The sequence below is a fragment of the Myotis myotis genome, unplaced genomic scaffold (genome assembly GCF_014108235.1).
Source record: "Myotis myotis isolate mMyoMyo1 unplaced genomic scaffold, mMyoMyo1.p scaffold_m19_p_5, whole genome shotgun sequence".
Lineage (NCBI taxonomy): Eukaryota > Metazoa > Chordata > Mammalia > Chiroptera > Vespertilionidae > Myotis > Myotis myotis.
In genome coordinates this window covers 79,652,139-79,660,571 of record NW_023416357.1, presented here as the reverse complement: position 1 = coordinate 79,660,571, position 8,433 = coordinate 79,652,139, and positions in this window count along the sequence as shown.

The following is an 8,433-nucleotide window of genomic DNA, read 5'->3' as shown; positions in this document are numbered from 1 at the left end:
ACGCCATTCTGGGGGTGAGTCTACTACGTGTGCAAACTTCCAGTTCTTATCATTATGGTTGGTACCACAGGGATGATGCAGAGGTGGGTCTACAGCCCAAGCACCAGATCCCAGAGTTCGGAGACTGGTTTCTAGCCCCGTGTGGCCTTCCTTGGCGGTGTGGGCCCAGGGAACTAGGAAACTTTATGGAATGTTGAATTTCTTCATTTTACAGGTGAGGACTGACTCACCAGCCAGGATTAGAACTCCTGGTCTTAAATGCTTCCTGTGTTTTTTCCTCTATGTTACAATAGTATCATTTTAATATTAGGCTCAAGATAATATTATTAAGAAGGAAAATCTATGGTTAAAAATATATTCCAAAAGTAGAGAAAAATGGGTTTTGGCTTATCCTCTTTTTTTTTTTTTTAGGATAACTGAGCCAATAGTTTTTTTCAGCTGCACCTGTCAATTGGCACAATCTATATTTTATTCTCACAGCATTCATCCACGCATAGCCCTTGGAGTGCCTGGCTTCTGTCTAACAGAGGACAGAGAGTAGAGACAACCACTCTTTGTAAGTCAACTACAAGCACTGATTAACTTGAAAGGGCATAATTTCCACATGCTTGGAGGCCACAGCACCTCTGACCTTTCATTGGCATCTCTCACCTGCCACCTGTTGTCATTCTTAAAGTTCCTTCCTGGCTCTTGACTTCTTTATTTTCCTAAACACAGAGTGGGTGGGCTAGAGATGAGGTGGGACAGTTGGTGAAGAGCAGAGAACCTCCAAAGTCCCAAATACTCCCGGCATCAATTTGAGATGCCTGGAAGCTGCTAATGGCAAGCTGTATTAGCTGCTGCAGGGGCAATTAAAGGGAACCAAACCATGGTCTTTGCCCCTTACTAGAGGGAAACCCTTTGAGGAAGACAGACTTGAAGATGACAACCAACTAAAACGTAAGCAGAAAGAATAAAATGCTAAAATACAGGTGAGAAAAAAGTTTCCCGAGGCTCTCAGAAAAGAGGACTTGATGAAAAAGACCATAGAAGTCACATTTTAAAACTGGGCCTCGCCCTAGCTGTTTTGTCTCCGTGGATAGAGTGTTGGCCTGTGGACTGAGGGCCCCAGGTTTGATTCCGGTTGGGGCACATGCCCAGGTTGCGGCTTGATCCCCAGTGGGGGCCTGCAAGTGGCAGCCAATCAGTGATTCTTATCATTGATGTTTCTATCTCTGCCTCTCCCTTCCTCTCTGAAATAAATAAAAATATATTTAAAAAATAAAAATGAAAAATAAATAACCCTAACCCTAGCCCTAGTTGGTTTGGCTCAGTGAATAGAGGATTGGCCTGTGGACTAAAGGGTCTCATGTTTTTGTGTGTGTGTGTGTTTTATATATATATATTATTGATTTTTTACAGAGAGGAAGGGATAGGAATAGAGAGTTAGAAACATCGATGAGAGAGAAACATCAATCAGCTGCCTCCTGCACACCTCCTACTGGGGATGTGCCCACAACCAAGGTACATGCCCTTGACCGGAATCGAACCTGGGACCCTTCAGTTCGCAGGCCGACGCTCCATCCACTGAGCCAAACCGGTTAGGGCGGGTCTCGTGTTTGATTCTGGTCTATGGCACATGCCTGGGCTGTGGGCTTGATCCCTAGTAGGGGGCATTCTCTCTCATCATTGATGTTTCTATCTCTCCTCCCTTCCTCTCTGAAATCAATAAAAACATATTTTTAAAAACTGGGCCTGGTGGCGGGGGGCGGGGACTGGACCTAGAAAGGGAGTGGTGGAAGGGCATTCCAGCCAAAGAGAACAACATGGTCAAAGGCAGAGGCTTGTGGTGTGCTGTGGGAATGACAGTTCTCAAATGGAGTAGATTGGGAACTGATGGGAAAAGGCTTTGACTGCTAGGAGTCAAAGGCTATTCAGGTCACTGGTAACTAGCAAGGGCTCTTTAAACAGAGGCCTGGAATGGGAAGACTACTACAAAAACTTATAAGTTTGCCTGGAAATAAGGGAAATGAAATGTGATTTTGAGAGAGGAAAGTATTTTTTGTTTTTAAATGTAGGGAAAATATGACTTTATAAAGAGAAGGAATCCATGTCCATCGCTGCCTCTCTCATTCTTCCTTCTTCAAAGACAGCAGGAGAAGGAAGACTGTGCTCAGTTTATATCTCCTCCACCTCAGGAGTTTCGCTTCTTGTTTTCCTTTCTTTCTGTATCTAAGGAACTAGTGTTCCTAGTATCATCAAAATTCACAGCCTACATTCTCCCTCTGTCTCTGGAATCTGACCCCACCAAAGCATCCTCTAGTTTAAATGCTCTCCTTTCCATTGAATCTTTCTCTTTATAAACATGCTTATGTATGTAGAGAAGAAGCGGGGAGTCTTGTTGCCACTGGGTGAGGGTGGAAGTTCAGGTTACCACGTGGTCTCCACTGATACCAGCCTAATGAGCCCACTCAGCCTTTGCTGATGGGAATAGGAGTGGGGCCATAGTTTTTTCTGTGGTGTTGAACTGCAGTAGTGTGATGTTGTCTAAAAGTTTTATGTCTTGCTAGGTGGCCCCTTTCCTGAAGAATAAGCCAAAATCCATTTTCCTCTACTTCTGGAATGTATTTTTAACCATAGAAGGTCCTCAACAGATATTTTTTTAATACAATGATAAATGAATGAATGTAGATCAGGGTCTCTTTTTCCCATTTCTATCTGGCTTTGAAAGGTCACAGAAATATAGTGTTAGAGGCTATTGAATCCAACCACATCACCTTTCACATGAGAAAAACAAGGCCCAAGAGAAAGTAGGGACCTGCTCAACTTCTGTTAATAGTAGGAGAGCCAGAGCTAGAAACCAACACTTAGTTCACAGTGCAAAACACATTCCTCCTCATCACAAAGCCTAATGCAGACACTGGGGTAGGCTGAGTTTCTTTCTTTTTTTAAAATATATTTTATTGATTTTTTTTTTTACAGAGAGGGAGGAAGAGGAATAGAGAGTTAGAAACATCGATCAGCTGCCTCCTGCACACTCCCCACTGGGTATGTGCCCGCAACCAAGGTACATGCCCTTGACTGGAATCGAACCTGGGACCCTTGAGTCTGCAGGCTGACACTCTATCCATTGAGCCAAACCGGTTAGGGTGAGTTTCTTTATTCTTCCTACTTAGGGTTGCCTACCTTTTCCTGTGTTGAGATTAGTTTTTTACCAGCTCTGCTAACAGGCTTGGTAATCTTGGATAAATTACTGAACTTTTCTAGATCTATTTTATAAGTGAGTTCTTATCCTTGCTGCTCAGGTTTTGGGACTGCAAAAACCAGGCAAATAATCCTTCAAAGCCGTAAGGACCCCCAACTAGAAACTTCTCTTTCCAAAGAAGAGAATTAATGTTGAAGATGAGAGACAAGATTAGGAAAGAAGCCGCAACCGGTTTGGCTCAGTGGATGGAGCGTCGGCCTGCGAACTGAAGGGTCCCAGGTTCGATTCCGGTCAAGGGCATGTACCTGGGTTGCGGGCACATCCCCAGTGGGAGATGTGCGGGAGGCAGCTGATCGATGTTTCTCTCTCATCGATGTTTCTAGCTCTCTGTCTCTCTCCCTTCCTCTCTGTAAAAAAAAAATCAATAAAATATATATTTAAAAAAAAATTATAAAAAGATTAGGAAAGAAAAACTGTTCCATGACCCTAGAGGACAGGAACATGCACCAACGATACATTTCCCACAACTGCTTCTGCCCTGGTTTGCTCAGAGGGCCTCAGAAAATCCTGGGAAGCTGTCATAAATTATTAAGGTCATGCTCCAGGCTTCTCATTCCTGGACTAGGACTGGCTGGGGTCTCAGAATGGAAGGCAGTCTCTCAACCTCTTGCTCTCTTAAGGGAGAGATATGGCTCCCTTTTTTGGTGAACACCTATGCCAACTGAAAGCCAGTCTGAGAGGCTGGGAACATGCAAAGTCACCCCTCCTCCGAAAAGATGGTATGGGGAGGGAAGCTCAAGTAATTTGCTATCAGAATGGGAGAATTAGAAAGCTGTGAAAACATCAGGTACGGACTTGTTTTTCTCTCATTGAAGTGGAATCACTCTCTAGATTAGGATTTAGTAGGCCTGAGGTTCCAGGCTCCATTTCAGAGTTACAGTCAAGTCATAATATTGTGCTTCCATTTCTTCGTGTGTAAAATGGACTATCCTGCTCATTTTCTCTGCAGCACTTTTGAAGATCATATGACAACACTTTGGAAATTTAAAGAGCTATATAGAGTATAAATACTCATAGAGCTACATAAGAAAAAGATACTCAACATGCTGCAGATAAAGAGCTTAAGCTTCAGAGTTGGGCACATTAGGGTTTCAATCTTGACTCCAATTCTCAGTACCTATCTGACTATGGGCAATTTATTAACTTTCTGAAGCTCAGACTGCTCAACTGTAAAATTGGGATGCACTCCTAATCAGTTATTGTAAATATGTGGTAAGCCATGTGTTATAGAATGAATTGTGTCAACCCCAAATTCATACATTGAAGTCCTAACACCCTGTGTGGCTGTGTTTGGAGGCAGGCCCTTAAGGCGGTAATTAGGGTTAAACGAGGTCATAAGGGTAGGGCCCATGCACATGCACAGAGGAAAGGCCATGTGAGGACACATGAGGAGGCAGCCATTTGCAAACTGAGAGAGGCTCAGTAGAAACCAACCCTACAGACACCTTGATTTCTGAATTATAGCCTCCAGAATAGTGAACAAATAGATTTTATTGTTTCAGCCACCCAGTCTGTGGCATTTTGTTATGGCAGTCAGAGCAGACTAACACACTATGTAAGGTACTTAGCACAAAAAATAACATCAGGTGTACAATATATATAACTTTTTCTCTTAGAAATAAGATTATACTATTACCCCAATGGTTTGTTAAGGTTATATATCTAGACCTAGTGAAGAGTTTGTGCTAATCCAGTCATGTTCTCTCTCCTGGTTGTCCTCATGACAGGTGATATTTGTAGTATTTCCAGCCAAGGTTAAAACAAAGCAGTTGCCATACTGCATCAAACTCATGATTTATCATGCTCATCATTTCATCTGTCAGAGGTACCAAGGGCCAGATGTGTTGTGAAGAGGAAAGTTGTCATTGACATCAATTCCAAAACACACAAGTTCCTCTAATTCACTCTTTAATTTCCCTAATATTTTAGTCTACTATTTTTTCTATATCTCTGTAGGCATGTCATTAGTTTACTACCCATGGGGCAAGAATCCTTGTTAGTTTTTCTCCTTATCTAATTCTGATTTTAAGGATTGTCTCTTAGTTCTACTACCTGTGACTTGGCATGTTCAACTCTGTGAACACCCTAAATTTTGTAGTTTCCTTTTTCTGAAATTTCTTAAAGTTCTCTTCTCCTTTGGTCCAAACAACCAGAGCTGCATTTTCTGGTGAAGTCATCCTGTACAAGGGCAGAAAAATGCTAGTGTGTTATGTTTTGTCTCCAATGCCTTTCCTAATGGGACCATCAATTAGGTAAAGTCAAAGCACCGAGCTGGACTGGGGAGAGGGAGGGAAATGTGGGAGGTTTCTCCATATCCTGCTGGGGGCAGTGACTAAGCAGCTTGTGTCCCCTCCACCACCTGCAGCTGGGAACTCAAAGCTGCGTGGCCGGGCCTGAAGAGGGACTTCCAGCAGAACACAGGACCTTCAGGACAAATAGAACAAGTCTGACAGAGAGCGCATCCCATTCCCACTCCCTCCCCGGGAGCTCCATTCCCAGTGGTGTTCCCTGGGAATCCAGCAGGTCTCATGGTCTAGGTGTTCCCTGAGCCTTCCTCTATAAATCTAGGGGGCCCTAACCTCCTCCTCAGTCTGTGGATAATACCAAGGTTAAGAAGCAGCTCCTCACCACTGAGAGAGAAGTAAGGAGCTGATGGGCAATCTTAGCCTCCTGGGTAAAAGGTGCAAGTCACAAATTTTGAGAACTAGCACATGATATCTGTTTCTAATGGTTCCTTCTGCAGAGAAAGGACCTGGATCTGGATGTACTTAGATGGCTCTGTTACTTTTGTAAAATCAACACAAATTTTTGATAGACTCAGTCACGGTACCTCAGCAAACATTTCTATAAAATTCAACCAACATGCTCAGAGCACCTATTCACTGAGGTGATTGCAATGCACATCATACTGTTCGGTTCCTTTTTGCCTTCACTGCTTTCTGACATTTTCATGTTAAAGAAGATCAGGAAATCGCATCTTGAACAAACAAATCCTACTCTAACTTGCCCAAACTTGAGCAAACAAAATATGTGACCCTAATGTTTTTCCCTTTCCTTTTGGAAATTTGTAAGGGATGGCTGTAATAAATGTGGTGACTGCATGGAAGCAAAATGTTTTTCAGTCAAAAGTTCAAATCTTAAAACTCTTACCTTTTTTTTTTTTCTTTCTGCAACTAGGCGCAAGGAAAGATGCAGTATGGCAAGTTTCTGGAAATCAGCTGTTTAAAATGGAAGAGGCTGCCTTAGAAGGCAACGAACTCCCCATCATTGAAAGGATTTCATGCAAAAACTGGATAGTCCGTTGCCAGGAAATGCTTTCTCCAGTTCAACAGTTATTAAGCCTTGTTACACGCACATGCTTACAAATTGAATGGGGATTCTTCTACTGGGTTTGATGCTCCCATGAGACCCATTATAATTCTAAGATTCTATAATTGTATTATTTTATCATATATTTGACGAAAACTGTTATTCACACAGATGAGAACAAGTTTCACCACTCTGTAATGTTTGATGTTTATAAGACAGTATAGTTTAGGGCTTAAGAGCTTAGCTTTTGGAGGAAACGTGATCTGGGTTCAAATGCTATTTTACACAGAGGGCCGTGTGATTTTGGGCTAATGAATGAACTATTCTGAACCTCAGTTTTTCCCAACTGTAAAATGAGTGCTAATAAGTGAAACCACCTCATAATGTTGTGAAGATTGAGATGATCCGCATAAAGCATTTAGCATGTTTAAAACATGATAAATGCTCAATAAATGTTAACACCAAGCTTTACTGGTTGTCATTCTCAAAACTGTTTAGCTCTGTGACTCTATTTGCAGGAAACAAGAATCTTCTTAATGCTCCTGAGAAGGACTTTTGATACACTGTTTGCATTAAGTTAGAGGTTATTTGTCCCAAGTGTGTCATTTTCTCTCTCCTGGCAATCAGTGACTTTCAGAAAGAATTCCATAATCCTTTTTGTTGTTGTTGTTTTTTAATTTTCTCCATAATCCTTTTATTATTTTCATTTTTTTCGCCAAAGTTTATCCAAGTCAGTACATCCCTTTCCACCTGTATGCCATCCCAGTTCACCACAGTGAACGTCTCACAATTGAACGACCACCACACGCCAGGGACTACCAACACTTCACCCACCATTAGTGAGGGAGTCCTCATTGCCTCGTGGTCATCCTCCTCAGTGGTCAACCTCCTAGGACAGCTCACAGCACCAAATGTCCTAAACCAGGTTCCCTAAAACAGGGATTCAGAACCTCATGATTGGTTAAGGGTATGCTCTTCAGGAAAAGTATTTGTGAGAGGGAATGAAACAGATCAAGAGGGCAAGAGTGGAGCATGGACATAGTCTCAAGGTCTAGCCTTAGCCTGATCCACAAAGAGTGGCTTGGGAAACATAAACTACATTATAGGTTCCCCCCTGCTTTAAGCAAGTGAATCAACCTTTTGTCCTTCCGTATCAGTCAGTCACTGGCTGGAGTGGGGGCAGCAGATAAACTCCTGGATGCTGCAGCTCCCACCATTTGAGAACAAGTCTCCAGAATCTTTGGAGAAGGGAAGAGCTGTGAGCAATTAGCAGCCTTAACTCTGGGCAGCTTAGTGGATAGGTGTGCCAGTTTGGCTAGAGGAATCTGGACAGGACACCAGTGTACAACACAACAAGTTCAATTTGCTGTTCATTGTACGCTAGGCAGTCAGCAGAAGCAGGATTTCAGCAGTGCCCAAAAGCTCTTTCCCTTTCTCTAGCAAACAGACTCAAGTTAAACCTTTTTCCACGTCATCTTCTTTTGCCCACAACTCCTACCCAGACCATGACCTTCCTACTCCTAATTACTGTTTACTTTCAAATCCAGCTGCAATGCAAATTGAAACTCAATCTACATGTCATTATCCTGTGGGGGAATTAGTATACATATTGCTTGGATCACAATTCTTTATTTTTTCTTTTTAAATATATTTTTATTGATTTCAGAGAGGAAGGGAGAGGGAGAGACAGAAACATCAATGATTAGAGAGAATCACCGATCAGCTGCCTTCTACACGCCCCACACTGGGGACCGAGCCAACAACCCGGGCATGTGCCTTTGACCAGAATCAAACCTGGGATCAGAATCAAACCTGCAGACCCACGCTCCATCCACTGAGCCAAACTGGCCAGGGCGGAACCACAATTCTGTGTGCATAGA